The following is a 5568-nucleotide window of genomic DNA, read 5'->3' on the forward strand; positions in this document are numbered from 1 at the left end:
TTAGGCTCAAAGGGGACAACTAAGGATATATTTAGTACAAAGGTGGGATTTTTAGGCCAAGTGGACTTCAAGAACATAAAAAAAGCCTAAGATCATTTTTCCAACAAAACTCAATCAAGACCAACCGGGCAAGTTCTAGGTGACAAAAGCAAACACAAGGCATTATTCAACAACTCACCACACATGGCCTGCAAATCAATCAAGATGGTTCAAAATCTTACTTCCTTTTAAAAATACAAGTAGTATTGAACATTTTAACCGCTAACGAATCAAAAGTCACAAAAAGAGTGGTAAGAGTTGTCACAAAATCATTCGTAACATGATCAACCTTTTAAAAATGGAGAGGTATGCTCAACGCTATTCACATGCATGACTATGCTCTTAGTACCAACCAAGTCAAAACCTTCCCAAAAAGACGATGATTTTGCCCTTAAAAAAGCCATCAACAAATCCATCATCATGCAACATCATGCATCTATTCGGGAACAGCTACTCAGAATTTGCCACAATCAACGCCAATCAAACACTCACAAGCAATCGATAATTTACCATTAAGAAAGTCATCACTCTCTATCCATCATCGGGCATCGTCAATCCAAATCTTATTATCAAAAGAAAAACAAAGAAGCTACAAACTACAAATCAAAAACTAAAATAGACCAATTTAACACAATATCCACAGAAACATCCACAATATCAAATCCCGACAAGGGCACACCAATCCATAACAAAGAAAGAAAAGTATGCCCGACAAGGGCACAATCATTGTATGCAAAAACAATCAACAAAATGACTACAAGGGAGGCACCCCCAACTGAAAATGAGATGGTGTCCACACAATCAAAATATCAAAAGAGAATACGAGGAACTCCCTGAATTGCATCACTCTCAGCTCGAGCCGGTAGGAAATGTGAGGTCCTCCTCATCCGAAGCACTGCTACCACATAAGCTCCTCAGCTTTCCCTTTAGAAATGCTACAGAGGAGCAAACCATCAGAAAACGGGAGGAAAAGAAGTTGCACTCGGATCCAGCACAAAACAAATAGCACATCAAGTCTCACAAAGGCAGCAAGAAAATGCAAGCAAGATAGGTAACACATTGCTACAAATACATCATCAACAACACCATGGCAGTGGCAAATCAAGTCCTCGATATAGTGGGGAAGGAAGAGAGAAACCACAACAGATGCAAGGTCCTCAAGATAATGAAATCAATAGCAAGAGTAGTCCTCAATATCAAATACTGAATAATGAAGCAACAGTTACAATATTTGAGAAAAACAAACCTGTAGCAGATGCGGAGCAAGTCGAGAAAGAGGCCCTAGCATTGGCAGAGTTCCATGAACCACTTCAAAGTGGATTTTACTAGTGTTGAGGTAGTAGGTGATGATTCTGATATGATTGCAAGGTACCCACTGTGTCCCAGAAACAATTGTTGATTAAGACTAATGATCAACACAAGGAGATTGTACCTGCAACAAAAGCACAATTAGAATTGGCCCAAAAGCAAGCTTCTCCCGTGCAAGTACTACATGAATTTGTTTCTCATCACCTAACGGGTATCACAGGAGTTGCAGTACAGATAAATAATCAGGATAAAGATGGTAAAAGAGAAGATAAAGAGGAAAGAGAGGGACATCAAAATATCAATCAGTTGGTGAAGGATCCTGATTTATCTCCACACGCATTCTTAAAAGCTAAAAAGTGCAAGGCCAGAGTTAATAGTAAACCTACAAGGACACTTCCTAGGAGGAGTGGAAAATCAAGTATTAATGAATTTAAAAGCTTTATTTTGAAACATTAGATCTGTAAAATCCTAACATTCTTTTCACAGAGTGCAAATGCTACACCGACATAATGATATTTCCATTATTGCATTGATGGAACCTTTTCAATATATTAGGCATATACAAAGTTACAAGAGGATATTGGGCAGGCATTATGCAAACTATAATCAAAATGGAAAAAATTGGGTTTTTGTACAAGAGCAATTCATGTAGAAGTACTGGCAGATTCAGACCAACAACTCACTATTCAGCTTTCTTTCCAAGGTAATTACCACTACGGTATATGCTAAGTGTGAAGCTACTGAGAGATTACAGTTGTGGGATGATATTTACCTCTTGAGTCAGAACATGAGACTTCCCTGGCTTGTTTGTGGGGGTTTCAATGTTATTATGAATGATGAGGAGAAGATTGGAAGACTTCCTGTATATCCAACTGAATATAACGACTTTGCTTTTAGCATTAATTCCTGTGATCTTTTTTATATTAATTTCAAAGGTAGCCCTTTTACATGGTGGAATGGGAGAATAGATGATGCTTATATTTTCAAAAGGCTGGACAAGATTGTTCTTAATCAAGCTTTTCTGGGCCTTTTGGGAAGTGTAGAATTGGATCATCAGGCTAGAGTTGGATCTGATCACGCCCCTTTGCTAATATCTCATAATTCGGTTTTATAACTCTATTTTTAGATATTTTAATTATATTTAGGTGAATCCCCACACCCATATCCATACATGGATCCATATCCCCGAATCTTAAAAATTAGATCATGAAGGATTCGACCTCTAGATCCGAACCCATATCAGACACCCGCATCCGAGTCCGAGCAACTTAGTGTGAATTAGTTAAGGTCACAACGAAGGCGGAATGACAATTTGCTAAATCCTCTTTTTCCGGAGGAGGTATGTAATCACATTATTTATAAAGTTGGATGTGGAGAGGATACAGATGAGTGGGACAAGCTATGGTGGATGGCACACAGCTCAGGAAAATTCAATGTTAATAGTGCTTGGAATATTTTGAGAAATACAAGTAACAAGAAGAATTCAAGTTCATTTGGGAAAAAGGAATTCCTTTTAAAGTCTCTTTTTTCATATGGAGGTTATGGAAAAAGAAGCTCCCAATTGGGGAATTTCTAATACGAATAGCCCTGGTAGATGATGTACGGTGGTGTTGTTGTAAAACAATTAGCCAAAGAATCCTACGAGCATTTTTTTATTACTTGTCCAGTAGCTACCACTTTGTGGAAAACTTTTGCAGCAGCACCAGGTTTGCGAGGCCCTTTCCCACATCTGAAAGACACCATGTTTAAATGGTGGAATGCTACATGTTCTGTCAAACTCAGACCACTTTTTAAAGCTGTCCCTACTTTTATAATGTGGCAAATTTTGAAGATGATGAATATGATAAGGCATGGTGGTAAGATGTCTGTGCAAGGTATGATGATGGAGATTAATAGGAACCTTCACTACTTGGCAATTACAAGGTATCCTTGGTTGAGGAACATCCCTGATAGTTGGCCTCTGATCCTGAAATTCTTTGAAGCCTATCCATTAATTGAATGTAAAGTGGTGAAGTGGAAACTACCTTACGAAGGTGTCTATAAGTACAATTCAGATGGAGCTTCAAAAGGAAATCCGGGACCTAGTGCAAGTGCTTTCTGCATTAGAAATAATGCAGGAGAGTTTATAGTTGCTGAAGCTAAAAGCTAGGAAAGTGCTACAAGTTTAGAGGCAGAAGTAGTGGCGTTGAGAAGTGGACTGGAATTTTTATATTTTAAACAATTTGCTGCCTGTTATCCTTGAAACTGATTCTTCACAATCAAACAGATACTAGATGGAATATGGGAAGTCCCACGTATCATGGCTTGTGAAATCAAGATGATAAGCAGATTAATGGCTCATAGAGATGTGGAAATCGAGCATACACTAAGGGAGGGCATCATGCTAGCGGATTTTTTGCTAATCAAGTTTCTGTTTTGAGGTAGTCAAAGATTAACATATAATTCAATACAAGAAGTCCAAAATGAAGGAAAAGCTCTAATAAACATGGATCGGAATGAAATTCCCAATATACGGCTAACAGGATGTCAAAATGAGAACTTCAGAATGCTATAATAACGATATTATGCTAGAAACTGTAAGGCCCCCCAACAATCACAGAGATTTTCACTGGAAGAGAAACAGACTTACTAGATCGTGTGTGAAAGTTGCAATTGGATCTGAATTTTTCTCTCCTCTTTGGCAGTGGTATTACTTCTCTGTGGCATAAACCTGCCTAGAGAGGGACTAAGAAATGATTTCAATTTACAGCGTCACGAAATTCAGTTTTGTACAATTAAAGATTCAACCCAGAACACAATTTAAGATTCAAGATTTAACACAGAAGCACAATTCAAGATCAGACCCAGGTACACATTGAATCTGAAGTCATAAACAATCATTAATTATCATAAGAATGGCTACCCCAATCCAAGATTCCAGAGGAGTTGAATTAAAATTGGAAAAAAAACATCTGGGTTAGGAAATGACACCCAAAAGAACAAGAAAATCGAGATTATGGATTAGAGGAAAAGGGGAAATGGGTGAAGGTAAAAGCATCAGCTTATCATAAGAATGACATAAAACAAAGAGCAAGACAAAACTTTATATGTATAACCCCTCAATTCAAGAAGGAAAAGGGAAATTGTGAAACCTGAAGTTGCTCAACAGGGAAAGGGCCCTCTTGAACATCCTCGATTTCATCATTTTGGTCTTGCATACCTTCTGATTCTTGTGCTGCTACTCCATTGCTAATCTTCTTGATGCTACTGAGAGTAACAGATGATTGAAAGAGACGGAAGAATGGAGGCAAACAGAAATATTCAAAAGCGCGATGAGCCTCTTTATATATCTCCAACTCTCTCGCCAAAATGACTTTAGAGCTTTTTTATCAGTATCTACTCTTAAATGTAAAATTCTAAAAAAAAACCATCATTTAAATTTTATATGGATTTATGAAAAAAAAGTTGTAGTGAAGGACCAACTATTTATCAAAGTTACTACCACGTTATGTTTTGTTTACAGCTACTACCTCCTCTACATTGTTTTTAAATTAATTGGATGAATAAAAGCACAAATGACCCGTATAAATTAAAGAGATAAGCATTAAGCTCTAGTTCCCTCCGCCTTAAATTTTTTCAAAATGAGAACCTTGTAAATGAAACATGAAATAGTAATAACTGAATGAACAGACAATAGATTTGGAGAAAACTACCTGCAGTAATTTCAGATTCACCAATTTCCTTTTCTTCTTTTACAGTCACTGTGATGCTCTCCAAGCTCTCCACTTTCTGTTGATGGCTTTGAGCAGTTTTGGCAGTAAGTTCTTGTTCCTTCCTCTCAATGTCGAATTTATTCAACCTTTCTTCAAACTCCTCAATGCATGATTCGAGTTCAGGTTTAGCAAATTTCTTCCCCTATATGAAGACATTCAAATAGGCAGATAAAGTTCACTGGGTTTCTTCAAGCGCGTTCGCGAAGGGTACTTTCCCTGCCAGAAATTGCATTTTCAGCTCTTGACCTCTTTTTGCTTCAAGTTCACTTGGTTTCTTCAAATATCTCTTAAATCAGCTCTCCATTTCATTTTCCTACAAATATGAAAAAAACCCACATTAAAAGCACCAATTCTAAACTAAAGCAAGCCAAAATAACTACGAAAAGAGCCTCAAATGAGTGGGAATCCACCACTCATCAACACCCCCGACTTAGAAACTTTGTTTGTCCTCAAGTAAAGAAAATCAAAA

General features: G+C 37.4%; 1 long non-coding RNA gene across 1 annotated transcript; it reads right to left on the reverse strand.

The window, feature by feature from the left end:
• Window positions 1–704: 704 nt before the first annotated feature.
• On the reverse strand, window positions 705–5538 carry LOC102597341 (uncharacterized). The gene is made up of 5 exons (XR_368066.2): window positions 5040–5538; window positions 4479–4593; window positions 3977–4072; window positions 1286–1471; window positions 705–974 (listed from the first exon to the last, which is right to left on the reverse strand). It is a non-coding gene; the product is annotated as an uncharacterized lncRNA (long non-coding RNA).
• Window positions 5539–5568: the final 30 nt, after the last annotated feature.

The sequence above is a fragment of the Solanum tuberosum genome, unplaced genomic scaffold, assembly GCF_000226075.1.
Source record: "Solanum tuberosum cultivar DM 1-3 516 R44 unplaced genomic scaffold, SolTub_3.0 scf00231, whole genome shotgun sequence".
NCBI lineage: Eukaryota > Viridiplantae > Streptophyta > Magnoliopsida > Solanales > Solanaceae > Solanum > Solanum tuberosum.